Genomic DNA, 20,112 nt, shown 5'->3' on the forward strand with positions numbered 1-20,112 from the left:
TACTCTGGAGCCATCAAGCAGAGCGTCCCAGTTGACAGGACCATACCACTAATTTTCAAAATGACATTGTATTTTCCTTTTTTATTTTTTTCTTTTCCTTATGCTTGAAACAGTCTGTATGTTTGCTTCTTGACAGCCACTGAATGGTGATCAGGGAGATTGAGCTGTCTACAGTGATCCTCTGGTCTTTCTCCCACAATTGGTGCACCAAACTTGTATGAATTATTCACAAATTTCCTCCAATGTCCGTTACCATGTTCTTGTCAACAATGACTTTCAGCTGCCATTGTATTGTCCTTTCAGCTAATTCAAATTCTTTAGTTTCCTATCACTTTTGTTCCACGTAAGCTGAATGACAGCTGGCAGTGCTACACAGCATTAGAACATGGTTTGGGGACTGTTTCACTGTTAACCTATTGCCATACAGAATATCGACCATGTCTTTGTATGCTTTATATTCCAGCACCATGTTTCAAATCCCTGATCTCTTACCTCACAACCGGATTGTTTCTTTAATAGCCTCTTGTGCAGGACTTCTTAAAGGCTTTTTGAATGTCCAGATGAATGACGTTATTCCAGGTAGGTTCCCTCCTATATCTTTTGGTGGTTCCTATTACTTTGCAGTTAGGGCTTTTAATTTTTACTGAATATTTATCATGTAACTAAAAATGAGGTCAATAATTCCCCTGAAGACCTTTGATACAATTTATACAACTGACAACTTGAATTAAAGGATTAAATGGTTGAAGAGAAGATGAAAATCTTTACAAGGGGATAAATCAAGGACTTGGTGTTCAAATACAGTTTTAAAGGTATTTAAAAGGAAAGGTATTTAAATGAGTAAGATAAAGACTGTGTGTGAAAAATCCTCTCCCTTGTTGTGGCTCCAGGTGGTTGAGCAGCTTCGTTTGAAACTACTTCAGGAACAGCTAGAGTTTAATTTGTTTCATGCCAAGGACCAAAAAAAAAAAGCAGTGAAATAAAATATTTTACTTATTGAAAACCATCTTAATCCCTTGAACTGCTTAGTTCAATTACAAGCAGACGTTGCAGAGCTGCTGTGTCCCTGACTTGCTACAGCAGGTGACAAAAGCAGGAGGAAGTGTGAACACAGCGTCAGTCCCTCTAGATTTATTAATCCACTGTCAGGCCATGTGTTACCCCAGACGCAGAGATGCAGCAGCTTGGCACAGAGCACAGGGAGAATGTCACGTGCAAAAAGGCTTGAGCACAAGGCCGGGGACAGTCCTGCCACATCTCCTTTGCTTGCTCTCTGCCTGCCTTTGCTGTTAGGTGCTCAGCCGGGCCCTTCTCCATGCCCTCCAGCTGGCTGAACCATTGACTGACTGGCAGCTTCGGGAAGCAAACTGCTGGGAGGGAGGGTGATGTCCCAGGAACAGCCCGGTGCTGGAGCCCATGCAGGCCATGGCACTGGGTCCTCCTCGGATCCTACCTGATGGAGCTGTGAGGAGAGCATGCGGGAGCCCCCAGGGTGGCTGATACGGCTCAAACAGGAACAGGAAACAGTCTCCTGGGCTATAAACTGCTTTGTCATAGGCAACGCTGCATACAACATGCTCTGTTTAGGTTACACACACGCTCTTCATGCACACAGTCCGTGCCTGAGAAGCTCTGAGCTGTGGACAGCTGGGGCTGGCAGTGTCTTCCCAGTCTGCTCTGCAGATTCCTCGCTCTCTTCTCTGTACAGAGCTGTAAGCAGGTTCTCTCATCCTGCTTTATATTATTTCCAGGTCCTAATCTTAATGATTACTCTTAAACAGCGCTGTAGTTTACAACATGAAACAGCAAAATACTGCATACGTAACTTTCAGATGTGATTGTTGTGTTTGGGGTAGAAATCATGAAACACATGTTCATAATCACAAGAGAGAGCTGTCTGCAACCATCCCCCACATACAGCCTGACTTGGGGAGGGGAGGGGATCCCCCAGCAGATACCAGTTTTACTTGTATACAGGCGAGAGAAAGAAGTGATTGAAACATTTTCTTGTCATAGCAACGTTCAGGGGTGGGTGGGCGATTTTTTTCTTAAAGACCTGTATTATTCAATCAGAAGGGACCACCTGGTGCAAGGTTCACACAGAAACTCTGGTTGCTTTAACCAGCTGAGGGCAAGGTGCAACTCCGACCCCTGGCCAGAAGGACCGGTGCTGGCCTGCCAGCCCATCCAACAAGAGATGCTGGCCGGCAGTGACCAAGTTGCAGCTGCAAAGAACTCTCGAGAAATATATTTTTTTTTTGTCCATTTAGTATTCTTCATTCTAGGAAAGAATGAATGCAGGCTCTTAGGGGGAGTCCGTCTCCCCACTATGTTTGCTGTCACAAAGATTTTAAGCTACAAAAGGAATCACTGGAGGTTGTACAGTTTTTTGGGATGATGGCTGGCAGTAGAGACAGTCATGTCATGTGTCAATTCCTTTGCTGAGACACAACAGCCTGTCTGTGCCATGCCGTTGCCAGGCTGTCACATATTTTCAAAGCAGCTGATTTCCTGTGCCTACTAAGAAAAGAAATAAGAAAAGTTGTCCCTAATAAGCTGAAAATTGTGTGAGAGGGACTTTGTGTAGGTGTAGAGCTGAGCAGAACATCACTTTGTCTTCCTCTCAGTCTGATCCCAGAATTTATTCATTCTTTTGTATGGTTAGCTCCAATGGGGATTTCTTGTAATGAGGAAATGAGACTACCCAGGGTCTTGCTTGACTCTTTCTTATTTGCCCATGTTGTGCAAATGTTAAAAAGAAAATAATCCTACTGTTTTAACATTATCTGGATTGTTTAGTGTAAAGAAGGTTGGTTTTCATTTCTGCCGAACACTGTTGCAGCCACGATTGCTGATGTCCTGATCAACTTAGTCATTCATTTCACCTTTACAATGAAGTGAGAGGCAAGAGGGAAAAAGCGAGTGCACATGAATCATTTGGTAGGTTAATACCTCATTTACCTTAAGTCATTCAGATTCCATTCCATTCATTTCTCAGCATAATTACAAGGTGGACCAACTCTGATAAAACCTTCCTAACATATAAACTGCATTTGTTGTTTTATAGATAAATGTGTATCTGTGCACTGAAGCATTCTCTTATCCATGTAGAAAGCAGAATATTCATTAGCGTTCCCCTTGGAGCTTCCATCAAACGGACATGGGAGGAGCTCAGGGTGAATTTGTTTCCCCTTTCTGGCACAGGCAGTAAATCTGGTACCAAAATCTGCACGTTCCTCAAAACCTATAATAGACCTTGAAAAGCCCCCAGAGATCCCTGCGCCTTATCGTTATCCCTGGGACTGCTGCTGTATTTCTTTACAGCCTGTCACTGGCACTTGCAACACCCAAGAGAGAGACTAGTTCTGCAGCAACAGAGACTTCACGAAATAAAACCACTATATTTTTCACTAGTTCTAAGCAAGCCCGGTGCCTGGCACGTGTTAAAAATGAGTGCCTCAAGCCTGCACACCCTGCAGAGAGCCCTGACCACAAGCGTGGCTCAGCCCCTTACCTGGCACACTGATGGGAAGGGTTTCACAAAAGCCACCTTCTGTCTGCTCCACTCCAAAATCATCGCTATCTGAGGAGCTGGGTGTGTTGAGAAATCCACCAGTACAATACTAGGTGTGGCTTTTCTTTGTAACTGTAGTCTAAGCGATTTGCTTCTGAGATCTGAGAGCTTCCCATTTTGCTTTTTCTCTTGACAGTGCTGAAGCTATGCTTTTTTTGTACACACTAAGCCTCCTCTTAAAGAGAAGGCAGATCTCACAGTAGTGCAGATTTTACCTTGCACATAAGGTTTGATTTGCTTCTCTGTGGTTACATCAGATGTAATTTGGTTTGGTGGATATTATTTTGGTGACTGTTCTTTTTCAGAACTGTGTAATCATATGGAGGCAGCTTTTGATCTGTTTAGCGTATAATTAAGCTGTATCTATTGCTGTCTTTCTTCTACAGAATAAGCAAGTAAACGAAGGAACGAAAACGTGCTGGGAAGAAACCAACTATTTTTTTCAACTGAGTGATAAACCCTGAGAAAAATCAGATGTAGAATTGAAGTGTTGATATAATTTCTAGTCTATCAGAATTAATCTCCTCCTCAAATCTTAGTGTACAAGATCCATGCAAACAAGCTAAGGAAAGATTAATTATTTTAAAATTGTTGTAGGACTTAGTGGGAAATACAGTAATTGTAGGGGTATAACTCCATAAGGCTGTGGAGTTGTATGTTTAATAAGCAGCTATTTAATTATACATTGTGTTGGGTATTTTAAAATATGCAATGTAATTACAGGGCTGCATACTAAAAGTAATCTTTAAACTGAGGAACCCATCTTAAGTTTCCCAAAGTTATTTTGCTGCATTATCTGCCAACTCAAATTACTCTTTAACCAATAGTATAATCCAGTCTCAACATTGTCCATGAAACCCCTGTGTATTTTAAAAATGGTATGTCCACATAACATATCCATTCCTCCTACTGGTTAAGCAGAAGTATCTTTCTGGAATTCAGATGAACATATATGTATGCAGGCATAAAAGCCCTACAAAAGTAGGAAATAAAAATAGTCTAAATCCCGTTCTTGATCACCTTATTTTTCTTTCTGTGCTCTTCTTATGGCACAAGCATGCTCTTGCAGGTGTCCAGTTACTGTGTCCTGAAGACTGATTCATATGACTCATCCAGTGTGTCTAAGAGACATCCACCCTATTGATGCAATTTCTCACATTTCTGCTGAAATTAAACAAGCACAGCTGCAGCTTGTCCTTTAAATATTCTTAAACTTGCTCTCTGTTCAGATTTTCTATGGATATAACTATTTGTAAGGTTTGGGTTTTGTCCTGTATTTTTCTGGAACAGTTATCTCTTGACAGAAAAAGAAAAGGGTGGTGGGGGCTGGGGAGTGGGTAAGTTTTACCATGGAGAAGGAAAAGTTTCTGTATGAGAGAGAAGTCTTGATACGCAATCTGTTTGCTGGGGGTGGAAAAAACAAACCTACAAGCTAGTAGTCAAATACTTATAAATTTTCAAAAATAATAGTATGGCACACAGTATCAAATAACACAGGTAATGCTAGTACAAACTTTTAGCGTGGATTTTGTATCATTAGAGCTGATGTGTATATGTATATCCTGGTATATCAATGTACTTGCATAGCCTTCCTATACTGGAATATGCTGTAATACCAGCATAAAGCACCTAATATCCATACATAGAAATTTATGGCATGCTATACCAGTTCAATTAAGTAGCTAAGTAGCATCACCTGTGCTGCCAAATTTGCACTAGTAGTCTTGTTCAAGGTACAGACAGAGCTGCAGTTAAAGACAAATCCTATTCATGTTGTCATTAGAGTAATTCTCCCTGAGGATTAATTAGAAGAACTATTATTTATTTTACAATTTTGGGTGATGCATTGAGATTTCATACTGAATAGCGTTCATTCAAGTACTTGCAATCAAGGATCTCAATGTCTTTTCATAACATTTTCTTTTATTTTCATTGATCAGAGAAGGTCCTGAGGATGTTGAAAAGAAAAGTCTCTTTTGCCACCACCCCGCTTCTTTTACCACATACTGACTTTTCCAAGGTAAGCTTTGGCAACGTAAAGAATAAAAGATTACTCTTATCCTTGGTACCTTTTTCAAGCCACAGCCCAAGATAGAAAATTACTAGTTTCCTGTCTGATCTAAACTGCTAGCTTTTACATTGGATTTCGTATTTCATATTTTTTGTATTTCTACTAGGGTGAAAGTGGTAAAGTTATGCTGTATATACTTGGCTTGTTGTCTGTCCTTGAAGTGGCAGATATCTTGGAGAAGAGACCACCCCCTAACCAAAGAATGATCTTTTCAATTCAGATTTTTTTGGAATCATAGTTTGTTGCACTGTTTTTATATTAATAAAAAAAAAATCCCAATATTACATGCATATATGATACAACAGCCTTGGTTTTGACTCAATGACACCAGAGAACAAATGCAGTAGCTCAAATGCCTTGTACTACCCTTCTCACAGTTCCTCATCTCCTGCACTGTGCAGGTAGTATTATTTTAAAAACAGATGGGAACTCGGGAGGTGTCTCTGATCTTTCACCTGTACTTTAAAAGAGAAACTGCATAGTTCTTATCTGAAAACCCCTGGTGATTTTTTAATGGATGCTCGTTTAGGAACACTGAAAGAAAGAAATATTCTAATTGGTTTTGTTTTTCAGCTGAAGAGTAGTTTGTTTCTATGTTAAATGAAGTAGTGAAAACGAATAGTATGCCATCTGGCTAGCCTACCCGGGTACTTTACCGGGAGGTTTTCAGCTGTTCTCTCTGCCAGTTTTCAACTTCTTAAGTCCTATATTACTGATGTACTTTCTTTACCCAATTGTTCTTCCCTGTGTAGGAATCACCTTATTCCTTGAACTGAATCAGAGTTTTAAAAATCTGGCTCTCTTTTGCGAAGATCTTCCCTGTCTGTTGTTGCTATTACTTATCCTCTAAATTAGAAAATCTCTAGTGTTTCCAGCATTCACAGTAAATTAGTTATGCAGAGGAACAGGCCTCCATGTTAACTGTGAAGCTGATATTCTCAGGGGACAGGATAACATTGAATAGTCTTAATATGTACCAGTGAGCTCTCATTCTTAGAACAGATTGTGACTGGAAGGAAGGGTTTAGCTGCTTTTCAAGTGCTTGGAAAGATGTCATATGTTTTTCTTTAGATTACTTTTTTCTGCTTCAGTTTCTCAAAGGAAGAACATACTGCAAAAATATAAAAACATTTGACATAGCTGGGAAGGTAATGATGTAAATATTTCATTAAAATAAAATATTTATTCCTGGTTTCCGACTTTCAGTATTATTTTTAGTATAAAACATAAATGTTTGTTCACAAGTCGTTTTGGAAAGAACGGTGAATATATAAATGACAGCAGACTTGTGAAGACACATTCATATGACTATCTGGTTATTCTGTTTGTTATTTACTATTTACTTTGAATGTGCACATACAACCCTAATCATAGCTCACAGATGTGCTTTCTGAGCATGATGTAGATAGATAATACAGAGAATTCCTTGTGCCAAACAGCTTACAAACTAAATCCACATCATGTTACTCAACATGCAGTCAGGAAATAGAAATGCTATCATGGAAATTAACTGACCTGTCACACAGTACAAATAGCATAGTTATGTAGATTGAATGACTGGCAGATGCTGCATAAAGTGTATTCACATAAACAACTTATCAAATAATTTTGAATAACACAGAAAGGCATTCTCCCCAAGCTAAATTCATCAGATACTGAGCATTCTAGCTATAGCTAGCAGACACAGGTTTTTAAGAGGTATCCTTTAAGCCAGGGGTCCTCAGACTTTTTAAACAGGGGGCCAGCGCGCAGATGAAATGGCAGGCAGTCATCTGCAGCTGCTTGGTTCCCCCCCCCCCTCCCCGCAACCCCTGGCAGGGGGGCGGGGGGGTTTCTGTAAATACCAGGGGCCCGATTGAGGACCCTGGGGGGCCATATCCAGCCCGCAGGCCATAGTTTGAGGACCCTTGCTTTAAGCATTTAAAAAGACAAGTGGGACACTTAACACACTTTTAAAACACCAAGAAACTGGAAAACTGGAGAAAAATAAAAAAAGAGCAGTAAAGAGTTAACAGCAAACTGCAAAAAGCATCTCCAGTAACAAGGACTCCATCAAATATAGATGCAAGGTAAAAAAGAACAACAAAATAAATCATTGCCCTACTTAAAAAATAAAGATAGATTGGTTAGCAAGTAGCAGGGTGGCTAAGTAGTTGCTTTGTCTGGTTTTACAGGGGAGGCAGATGGAGATCTACTAAATCTGGGATTGTTTCCCCAGAGGCAGTAACAGGGAAGCTAGATACCTGGTTATAAAATGTCAAATTCCCTTAGAGGAACTGAAACTCAAGACACACATATAGCTGTGAGTTTTAAATTGAGTAAAGAAATCAAAGAAGTTTCAAAAGCCTTTAAAAACCCACTTGATCCAGAAACAACTCTAAAGAACTCTTTTACTGGGGAAAAAAAAAAAAAACCCAACAAAAAACCAAACCACAAAACCAAAACAGGTGACAAACAAGGAACTGCATGCCAGTGGGGAAAACTCTTACAGTCTTTTGAAGCAATGTTGTGAGAAAATACCAGGAAAATCTCAGTTTGATTAGGGACAGAGACATGGATTCAGGCATGGAAGATCATACTTCAGTCATCAGAGGGACTTTCTTCACCATACTTTTTCTATGCATGAAAGTAAGTGGCTAGATCTTTAGCTGTGTTTTAATAAAAACTCTGTTATTAGACATTGATTTTGAAGACCATAGAAATTAGTTGAAATTCTCAGAGGAAAAAAAAGCAAACGCATCTCAAATTTCTTCTTCACATCTACATGGTGACAAGGCTATTACTGTCTTGGAATGGGTAGAGTGCAAAGCAAACACAGAAGGCTGCCCATATTCAGTTAAAATCAAGAGAGTATGAGTTTAGAGAGTCTGGGCCAATTACCATGGGAAAGAAGACATGTTGAGGTAATAATTTAGAAACATTTCCCATTATGAGAAGAATTGGTACTTAATGGAGGGGAAATGTTGTACTAACTGTACCTGCAGTCTTGGTTTCTATGTCTGGTCTCCCATTTCTGAAGTCTTTTATTGAAACATTTCTCACCATCGATTAGGTTACTGGAGAAGTGAAACACTTAGGTTTATGCCCACAGAAGGAGACTTGTGATGTGCCTTGGAAGTACTTATTTTTGTTGTTCCTTACATTATTAGCCTTATGGGATCACCAAAAAGGCAAATCAACACTTGGCGCTAATATTAGGACACTAATTTTGTATTTTGCACAGACAACCAAAAAAACCCCAAACAAACAACAACCAACCAACCAAACAAAAAAAGCCTATATGCATACATCAAATGCCCTGTGGTGCTTAGAGGCAGCTTATCTTTGAAATGGACAATAATAAAAAATTATTGACCCTTCATTCTCATAGGAAGAACGACAGGCAAGTAGGCCTTATATAGAACAGACTAGTATGGAGAACTTGGCAGTTGCCTTGTTTTCTAGAGGAAAAAAGAAAAAGTTACTTGGATTTCTTGCATTATGTCTCTTACAGGTTTAATCACATCTGTGAGGGTGGCTTGAAGTCTCCCAGTGGTAACCTCACCTCTAATCTAATACAAAGTATCATCCAGATTTAACATTACCATTGCCTTTAGCAGGAAACACTTCCCAGATCTTTGAATTTCCCTAACTGATTTTGGGTCACAGGCAGCCCTGAGAGGTTTGCTTGCACACACCATTCTGCGTGGATCTACTCCTTCAGTGAAAAATTTGTGTTACACAACCCACTCCCAATGGTAGATGCTTTAAAAAATCCAAACCATCCAAGTTTATTTTGGTAGAATGAAATGTAAAGTTCTGGATAAACTGAAATGATAAAAAGCAATTCTAATTCACACTTGGCATGTCATTGTCTTACTCTGCATATTTTTACTTTACTCAGGATCGGATCCCAACTCTACCTATTTTTATAAGTTGGTTTTTATGCAGCAGCTTTTGAGTAGAAATGCAGCAAATAGCAACCTCTCCTTTCCATGAGGTTCCTCAGAGTTTACAGACCTGTTATCTCTGTATAAGGTCTCCTTAGTTAAATGGTCTTGTTGCTCACACCACTTTTACAGTTGTCTTGATATTCTTCAGCTCCTAGGAAATAATAATTGTACAACAAATCTGTAATTTCATAACTTCTAGTGTGCTTTCAGAGTTAGAGAGAGATGAAACGTGAGATTTTGGTAATACAAATTTTTCACCTTTCCCACCTATACTGTCTTCTAGAGCACAGTGGAAGACTTAACTGAAATGCTTTATAAAGATGTTTACAGTTATGGGTTAAATGATGCTGTTTCTGATGAGAAAGTTCTTTCAATGACAGATCCAAGATACACTTTCACATAAAGTGTTCAAAACCATATACAATTATCTATCTGCCATTACATCTCTCTGTAGGGGGTTGATGGTTAGCATTCACTGAAATATAATTTCTTTTGTAAAAAGTAATTAATAAGCCTACTGAACAGTAATGTATTTGTTCTGAAGACTGTCATAGTATTCACAGGGGTTCTTAAACATTTTCATCTAAACAACAAATATGGTGCATGGTCATTGTAGACCACCTTTCAATTTGAGATTGAATAACATCTCTATGGCAACTACAACAACTGCTTACATAGGAAAATAATATTGTGTGAACGTAATATTCTTAGTTCTTTACAATAGGACTTAACAGTTGGACATGAAGAGAAAATTGCTTATGTGTTTTTTTTTCCGGTCCTGACATATTTTGAGATTTCTGAATGTATTTTGGAGACTGTTATACTAGATTACATGAAGTTTGTCTTGAAAAGGGCTACAAGATAGACGAAAGATAATCAAATATTAAAATGTTGGATGTTGCTAGTGTGTGATCATACATGGATGTTCCTTTGCAAGGTAATCTGACCCCAAATCCTGCCAGCCTGGTTTTTTTTTGGTTTTGGTTTGCCTTTTTTTTTTTTTTTTTGTGAGCTCAGTTACTGAAGAGGTTGTGTACACTCACAGTTCCTCTACCATTAGTCCAATGTTCCCACCTTAAGTGGCAGATTGTTCCTACTGTGTCATCTACTTGGTGTCTACAGATTCAGACAAACTCAGAATTTTTGGGAAAAAATAAATGTGTCCTGTTTTCAGCTTCTCTTTCTTTTTCTCTCTGTAGGAAACATCAGCAAATCTTTCAAAACCACTTAGTGATGCTTCGGAATTTAGATTTCTTTTGAGCAAGAAGGTTTTGGTAGGTAAAGCACCAGAAAAATGGCTATATTCATGTTTTCATGGGATGATTAATTCAAACTCTGAAAATTTCCTGTCTTGACTTATAAAAGAACTTATTGAACGTGAAACTGTAAACAAGGTATGATGCAATTCTTAATGGTATTAAGTAGCGCTTCTCTTCTCCAAAAGCTGAAATTAAAATACAGCAGTAAGAAGTTTTTCTCCAATCTTAAATGATCTTGTTTTCCTTTCCAGAGAAGAACATCAAATTAAGTACCACAGGTTTACCCTATATGCATCATGGCATATTTGAATGATAACATTCAAATTATAAAAACTGATACTGTAAAAGTGTTTGTACTTACATTTGTACTGATTTTAATGTTTGTCATATATATAATGTTTTCTAAGTACACTTACAAAAATTGATGCTTTTTAGTGTAATGATTGTATTTAAGATACAGTTTTGTATAGTTTTACAAAACAGAACTTACTAGCAATGCTTACTGTTTTGCACTGCTCACAGGCAGGCTGACAAAGCCAAAGATTTGGGAGTCTTACCAGCCATTTCTTTAAATTTAGGAAGTTTAACAGAGTTTAAAAAAACCAGAGACCCTTGACCACCAGAAACTGAAGGGGGGCAAGAAAAGGAAGAGGGACGTTGTTTCAGCTAGGGTTTTTTTCTGTTGTTGTTGTTTGTTTCTTGGTGGTTTTTGTTTGTTTGTGGTTGGGATTTTTTTTTGTGTTTTGAAAGCTGTTGCTTCCAGGACGTAGCTGTGGTGCTTCTGGCAGGGCAAGTCCCAGAGGAATGGGAAAATGCTGAGGCAACGGCGATCGGCCACCTCTGGGTTAGCCCAGGGAAAATAAACACGCTGTGCTGCCGGAGGAGGCTACTTCCAACAACTGCCGGTTTCGCCCTCTCTCGCTGAAAGACTCCCGGGGCCCCGCAGCGCGGCGAGGCCGGGGTAGCGGCCGGGCCCCCCGCCATCGCCCCGGGCTGGCCCCTCAGCGGCGGGCGGGCGCTGCGGCAGCACCTCGGCGACGGAGCGAGCGAGCCGAGGGCAGCGCTCACAACTTCAGGCGGTTCAGCCCTCACACAGACGCTGCGCTCGAACGCCCGGGAGCCGGCGGCGGGGCCCCGGCCCGCAGCGCTGTCACAGGCCGCCCCTCAGGGCAGGCGCGGCGACGACGCTTCCCCTCAGCCGGGTAAGAGACGCGGCCACAGGTGCAGCGGCTCCTCCCGCGCCCGGCGCGAGCGCGCGGGCTCCGCCCCCGCGGGCGACCCCCCAGCCCGCACGCGCCCCACCTGAGCCCGCCGAGGCGAGGCGGGGCGGTGCGGTGGTGGCGGGGAGGGCCACCGGGGCCGGGCGGACGCATGCGTCGGGACGGCGGCAGCGGGCGAGCCGCCGGGGTCCGGGAGTCGCGACGCGCTCGCCTCGGTCCCGCCGGAGCGGGGCTGCCGCGCCCGCCCGCGCCGCTTCCCTCCTTCCATCTCGCCGGTGGCTGAGGTAAGGGGCGGGAGGTGTCCCGGGGCTCGGCAGGTGCCGGCGGGGACCTTGCTCAATGTCACGGCGCGGCGGGTGGGCGCGGAGGAGCTGGGGCGAGCGCTCTGCGCCGGGGGTGCCCAGCCCGGCCACGGGGCACGGCCGTAGCCCGCGGTCAGAGCCCGCCCGGGCCGCGCGCGCCGCCGGGCAAACTTCGCCGGCGGGAAGCGGCGCCGCAGGTAGCGGCCGGAGCGGCGGGGAGCGGCGGCGCGGCGGGCCCCGGGGCTTTATCGGCGCCTCTCGCAGCGGCAATTGTTTCCAGAAAAGATAAGGCGCCTCTAAATAGGTCAGGGTCTTCAGCAGTGCATGAGATTTGCGTAACAGTTCTCCTTACCTTGGAAAGGTGCGGGGCTTCTTTTCCTGGGTTTCGAGGCTACATGGAGCTGTTCTTAGTGCATACCCAGCGACTTTTTTTTTTTTTTTTTCTTAAGAAAAAGTTGCATGAGAATAACTTGGCTTTCTCGTTGCATAAATCACGACGACTTTGGGAAAGTAAATTTCTTCAGCAAAGGAGGCATTAACCCACATGGAGGAGTCATCCTTGATGAGCTAATTACCCATGATAAGCATAAGCGCTTGGCATAGCAAGCTTCATAATCATAAACCTGTGGAGGGTGGTGGCATGCTCGAAATGTTAAACTTTAAGTCCTGGTGACAGTATGTTTCAAAGCATATAAAGGAGAGGTGGGTGCAAGGTTGTCTGTGAGTACAGATGTGAAATTTTCTTGTTTCAGAGGAATTGTCAGACTGATCATGCACATGTGAATGCTCATGTTTGTTTTCTGTTGATTTTTGATTCTAAAACGAACTAGAGAACTCTCCATGGGTTTTAAAACTTCTGGATGCTAGGTCTTTATTGTTAAGCTTGAATAGAAAAGTCTGTAAATGGAAAAGTTGGAGAAGTATGGCACTGTGAGCACTCAGAAGTTTAAATAAATCTTCAAAGCGAACACTCAACTGCAGCTAATTACTGCTTACAGGAGAAGGGAGATTATAGTTTTATTTCCCATCCTCTTTGCTGCTACTTCAGTGATGTCTTTTACAAAGTATAAAAACAAGGTGAAAAACAAGTCCTTTTTTATTGTCTGGAACCTGTAAGTTTTCTTATCTGAATGAAACACAATATGATGTGGTAGCATAAAAACCTGAAGCTGATGGGGATGCGTCTGTGTGATTGCAATAGATGTAGATGAAGCATTATTGCTGGTCCAGAATGAGAGGTAATGGTAGGGCACTGGTGAGACACCTAGGCTGGTGAATGCAGGGAGGATGTACTCTTTGAAGCTTCTGCCTCTCGTGGCAGCACTGTGCTCAACCAGTGGACGCAGCTGCCCCATGCCCTGTTACTTCAGTTCTGAAAAGGGGAAAAAGGTGTCTCTTTGCACAGTCCAGAGCTGACACTAGATGGATTTGAGTGGGTTATGCTGCTTCTCCTTTTCCAAATAAGCAATCTTGCTATTCCTTCCAACTCACCAGGTCAGTGGACTGCTTACAGGGAGGGACGAGGGTTTTCTTCTTTCTTCTTTTTTGGTTGCTAAGGTGTTTCTCCATGGCTGCAAACTTTTTTCCTGGTGTTTGTTCTCACCACATGAATTTTCTGTACTTCAAACCTTTTCCAGTGAGCCTGGATTGATGTGACTCTGTGAACCCTGAAGGCAGAAGAGAAATTGGGACTTGCAGATTTGGTCATGTTACTAGCTTCTTTTTCTGTTGTTTGATTAAATAATCTTTGAGGTAGTAAGAAATTAGAAAGGAAACAGTCCTTACATGATATCTTCAATAAGTTACCAAGTTCCTGTGTCTTTTCCCCAATTAATAATACAATAGATGCTTGGTTAAACTTAAAATTATTAAGACAAACTAGCTGGTATGAAGAGATTGTACTGTCTTGCCTCTTTCCACACTAGCTGGAGCTGTCCATCACCCCTGTGCTTTGTCCGCACTGCGCACTTTCTCACCAGGGATGAATGTATTCACATCAGCATCAATCTCTCTTAACCAACTGTTCTCAGCTGTCTGCATCTTTTTTTCCTTCCTACTTGAGTGCAGTTGCTCAGGGATAAGGTGGTATAAAAGCAAGAAAAAGCCCTGTGGAAGATAATCTTTTGGGGGAGTGTAGGCTTGTTAGTTAATTAGCCCCAAGATTTCTGACAGCAATGAGGATTACTGTATAAACCATGACATGCTTAACCATCATTGCAGTCTTTGCTCTTCAGGTTATCTCAAGGGACTGTGGTTTGAGAATATTTGCTTTAAGACTTTAAGAGTTTATGAAATGAGGCATTAATATTATTTTTAAAATGAACATATGGTACAGCTGTGGTAGTCTCCAGTCCTGAAACATTCATCAGGCTGTGGTGGGATGTAACAGAGTACAGAACTGGAGTGCAAGGTTCTGTCTAGTGTAGTGAAATACATTGCAAAACTTAGGTCATCTGTAGTTAATGGGAAGAAAAGATGACTTTGCAGCCTGCATAGCTTGTTTTCTGAAATTCTGCTATCATTTTGTTGTGTACTTTAAAACCATTGAAATTCCTTGAATGTCAGCTTGTAGCAGAAAAATATCTTGGTCCTGTAACTTTCTAGTTTCACTTAGAAAATTGTAGTATGCAGTATACGTCATCCATCAAGATATAAGCATGAACATCTTAACTGATGTGATCCTGTGTTACCTCTGATGCAGCGAAGGTAGAGGCACATGTTAAATGCTATAATATCCAATATCCTAGTTAACAAAGGGGGAATTTATTCAAATCTGTAGACTGCATTTGCGTCTTTTAGCCTCAGGCCGACGAATGCACAGAGAGTTGAGGGAATTACAGTAACTTCACTCTCCTGTGTGATCATAATATCCCTCTAGCTGGATAGGTTGGTAGATTTTCACCAGATGCTCTGCTTGCTTAACTTTACAGATGCAGTTCAAATGTTGGTTGAAGAGCTATTTTCTATTGTTATTTTGCCCACAAGTGTGAAACGTACGGGTTCTTTTCAAAAGTAAAATTATTTTACTGTAGCTTCACAGAGTATGCAAAATCTTACCATAGGAAGTTTATGGTTTTCATTATTTAACAAATGACAATGTTTTTTGAAACAAAACATCTAAAATATTTTGCAAATTTGTCTTAAGGATTTTTTAAATTTTTTTTTCACAAAATTGATCTGTTTTCTGATTTTTATGTAATTCACAGAGCAAACTGGGGAATTGTGACAAAAATTGTATCTGCACATTGCAGTCATTTGACGCCATTCTGTGTTGTTGAAGTGCTGTAAAACACTAACTAGTATTCTAAAATAGTTACATTCAGTGGAAGCATATATTATTAAGTAAGCATTGCTTAATTTATGGCACCAGTATTATGTTGGTAAAATTAACAAAATACTTGGTATTTTGTTTTGGTATACTGTGACTTTTAACAGCGGGAGGTCAGGGTCTTACTTTGTTTGCCAAAAACACAGTCTTGTTTTCTTATGTCCTGCAATACATCACATTTCATGATGTTGAGCTAATATTTCCGAGAGTGATGAATCATATCCATTAACTTTCACAATTTTTTTGTGTTTCTTTTCTGGTTGAGTGTTCTCATCAGATCATCTGCAATAATTCTTTTGAATTTTCCAAAATGTAAAGCATAGAGCCTTAACACTTATGTTGTACATTTTGCATGCGACTGTGATTTTTCTTATGTATTAGCTAATGCTGACATTGCTTTCTATAAACATATTAATTGACATGTTAAAAATTAATTAGAGAACCTGAGCTGCCAAGGCGTGTAAAAATAGAAGCCTTGTAAACCAATCTAAGTATATCAGTGCAGTTCCAGTCCTTCACTTATCAATATTGCTACCTTCCCAATTTGCTGCTGTTGAACTGCCAGATGGATCTTGTAATGACAGGTGGTGCTAATACACATCTAGGCATGTTAGAACTGTGCTGTTTTACATTATTGATGATTATTTGGATATGAACAAGAGAGGCTGTTATGAAAACATTGCTAAGACTTCATTCCTCAGTGAAATTATCCAGTAAGTCTTTGTTGACATCAACCTTTTTTGGTGTTAAACATTTATAATAAGGAATTTAAGGCAGGGGGGTTAACTGGACATGAGAAGCTTTAGACACCTAAAGTTCTTTTCACCTTGCTTTATATACCTAAACTCTTCGATTACATAGCCTTCTCTGTTTGTGTTTCATTATGTTTTAAAATGTCGAGTCTGCCTTGAACACAGAGACTGCACAAATAGGTTTTGGTTTACAAATAGGTGAAATGCACTTTCTTCTGTGGCAGAATGCAGGATCTGCGTAATTATGCATCGCAGTTTGCATTTTTCAAAACCTTTCCCTGGTGATTTTGCTGTGTGACAGGATGGTGGGTTATGGCATTGCTAAAATGCTATGATTCTGGAATATGCTGGACAATGTTTCATTACTCTGAGCTTTCTATTTACAAATTGTTTGGTGCAGACATGCCAGTGCTGAAAGTATGGAGGACTTGGGGCACACCTGCAACAAAGTCATTCTGCATGTGAAGTAGGGTGGTCCTGTCTCCTACAGCTCACTGAATCTTTCCAAGAGATGTCTCACAAAGTTCAAAGCCAGTCCACTGTGTGATAGTATGACGATGTTCACCCCCTTACTTGCATCTGTATGGCAGGGAAGGCAATCCTTCGAAGGCTAAGGTAAGTCTTGCGCATAAAGGAAGACTATATAACTGCTTACTACAGGCAATAAAGAACAATTCTGTACCTACCTGAAATGATAGGGTTAAGGTCAGGAAAGCAAAGTAAAATTAACTGAGGTAAAGTTTCAATTACATTGTGACATTAAAACATACTTTATGTGCTGTGGTATTTTTATGGTCTGTGAGTTTTTGAGGGCATTCTGGGAACCAAAATGCTGCCATTCTACAACTACTGTCTTCTCACGCTGAGTCGTTCATAACCAATTTACTTGATGGTGGCTGTTGTAGTGCTGATTCGCAGCAGAGGATGCCACCTACTGAATCTTTAACACTACTCAGCATTACTAAACTTGAAAGTTCTAATGAGTTTATAGCATAAGTTGTTATGGCTGTAGGCTATGTTGTTCTCTCTATATATACTTGTGCAGGTACCAGGAAGTTAAACATATGGTGGGAGATTTTGTGTAACAGCTAGTGCTGTTGAGTTTTAATTTGACACTTCTCAGTACATCCCATTTAAATACAGTAGACTATCAGGTCTCCTTAGTCCGATTACAATTTGATACAATTTCAAAGATTAATTAGTTTAAGGGTCAGTGATGTGACAGGCAGAGTTAGTACAGTATGCTTCAAAATGGCAAGAGAGGCAAAAACCCTATAGTGTGATTTTTATGGAACTTGGGTTTATTTGCATCTATCATAAATTTGAGCTTTAAAAGTAAGCTTGTTTTCCTAAGCCAGGGAGTAATATTTTTGAGCATAGAGACTCTTTGGGTATGATAGTAAGTAAACACTCTCAAAGTTCTTACTCTGCCCTATGCAGTGAGACTTCCAAAGAAGTTAGAGGAACCTGCTAATGGGATTTTATAATGGAAATGCTAATATAAGTTAGCAGAGGAGTACCTAGTCTCTATCTTTGCATGACTGCATATGACAAAAAAAAAAAACATTGCATAATCTTCCTTCCTTTAGCCACCTGCTAATAATTGCATGGTGAATCTTTGAATTGGAATTGCAAATGTAAGTGCCTAGATGCACTTAACTTTTCATTTAAAATGAGATTATTTAACACATATTACTAATTAAGAAACCCCCTTATAAGTCAGCATCAGGGCTTTACAGAAAAAGATTCTGCCATTTTCTATTTCTGCAGTCTGTTATCTGCAATGCAGGTGCAGTCTATGCCAAACAGATGCATATTTGTTAGATTTTTGGGGCCGGTACATAGTCAATACCATGTTTGATGCTTAACTTTGACCCTTATTCATCAGAGAAACAAGAATACCCATATTAAAGACATTGAACAGCATTAAGACAACTTAAAAGCTGCAAAGTTAACTATTTGAAAATCAAGTAATGCCACAAAGTGTAGTCTATACAATCTTAACTGAGCCTGTTGGTGTGTATAATCATGATTCTGTGTTGGTTTTTTTTTCCCTTCTGTGGGACTCTCACCAGGCTTTGTGCACAGGATAGGTAATGCTTGCTTATGACTCTTCCTGGATTTCTTGTGCGTGGCTTATCACTTGAATGTTAGTCTGAGAATGTGGGCTTTTTCACTGGTGTTCAACCTATAGTAGCTGTGTGCTTCACAAACAGTAAAAAAAAACAACAAAAGCCCCCCTCCCCCCCCAAACCCCCAAATTAATCTTTGCAACACTTCCATGACATAAATGAATGGCCTTCTCCTGACATAGCAGGGGTGCTTCATCACAAAGAGAGGTCTTCAGCAGTGTTAGATGCTCAGTTTGAGTCACGGGGACTGGTACATTAACACTTGGAATGATATAGTGCATGTTCACAGCAAAGCTTCTGTTGCCTTGAGTTGACAGCATGAGCATTCTGCAGTTCTCTAAACTAGAGCTTGCAGTTAGCAAGTTAGGCTCCCAGAAAAGGCATGTGCAATCAGTGATTGTGGAACCATTGATTTAACAACTTGCCTAGCATTACTAGAGGCTCTGTGGTAACAGATTCTGCACTGCAGCACTCAAGTGCCTTAACCTTGAGAGAATCTTTTTTTCTTGCAGTATCCTTCTTTTCTTCCAACTTCTACAGCAAATGAGGTAGGTTGTTGTTTTTTTTTTTTTTTCAGGGGGTAGCTGTTCTTATGGCTTACATTGATTTGACTCATGTCCAGTCTCTGAGGAGAGGGAAAACATGATCTTGTAATTTAAAGAGCCTACTAACTATTTTTAAAAAAAGCAAGTTATACAATTTGTAAATTCTGTCCTAAGGAATGATGGTAAATCTTGAATTGTTCACAGCTGCTTTTCAAATGTTTAGATTCAGAGCCCGGCTTCTGGATCTTATGGAATGATTAAGAAGTGAACTTCATACTATTGTGTGATACACCAGAAGGCTGCACTGCCAGTCAGTGAGACCTGGACAGGCTGAAGACTTGGGCAAAGGGGAACCTAACGAAGTTCAACAAAGGCAAGTGTAAGGTTCTCCACCTAGGGAGGAGCAACCTCATACACCAGTATGGGCTAGGGGTTGACTTGCTGAAAGGCAGTTTTGCAGAGAAGGACCTGGGAGTTCTGGTGGGCAGCAAGTTGCCTATGAGCCAGCAGTGTGCCCTGGCGGCCAAGAAGGCCAATGGGATCCTGGGCTGCATTAGGAGAAGCGTGGCCAGCAGGGCGAGGGAGGTGATCCCCTCTGCTCTGATCTGGTGAGGCTGCATCTGGAGTATTGTGTCTAGTTCTGGGCTCCCCAGTTCAAGAGAGGTGGGGAACTACTGGAAAGGGTCCAGTGGAGGGCTACGCAGATGATGAGGGGACTGGAGCATCTCCCTCACGAGGACAGGCTGAGAGAGCTGGGCCTGTTTAGCCTGGAGAAAAGAAGACCGAGAGGGGATCATATCAATGTCTACAAATATCTTAAGGGTGAGTGTCAAGAGGATGGGGCCAGGCTCGTTGCAGTGGTGCCCAGCGACAGGACAAGGGACAACGGGCACAAACTGCAACACAGGAACTTCCATCTGAACATGAGGAAGCAATTCTTTTCTTTGAGGGTGACAGAGCACCAGAACAGACTGCCCAGAGAGTCTGTGGAGTCTCC

The 20,112-nt window shown here is 41.1% G+C and overlaps 1 protein-coding gene across 2 annotated transcripts in view; it reads left to right on the plus strand.

Moving 5' to 3' along the window:
* Positions 1-11,761: 11,761 nt before the first annotated feature.
* Positions 11,762-20,112, plus strand: part of ZNF385B (zinc finger protein 385B) — a 168,234-nt gene continuing 159,883 nt past the window's right edge. The window contains exon 1 of one of the 2 annotated variants that reach the window (XM_056349327.1): positions 11,762-12,038. The gene's annotated coding sequence lies outside the window, so the exon portion shown is untranslated. Of the gene's footprint in view, positions 12,039-12,108; positions 12,341-20,112 lie in introns of those variants that run through there. The other variant, XM_056349322.1, reaches the window with a different exon arrangement.

The sequence above is a fragment of the Falco biarmicus genome, chromosome 8 (genome assembly GCF_023638135.1).
Source record: "Falco biarmicus isolate bFalBia1 chromosome 8, bFalBia1.pri, whole genome shotgun sequence".
Lineage (NCBI taxonomy): Eukaryota > Metazoa > Chordata > Aves > Falconiformes > Falconidae > Falco > Falco biarmicus.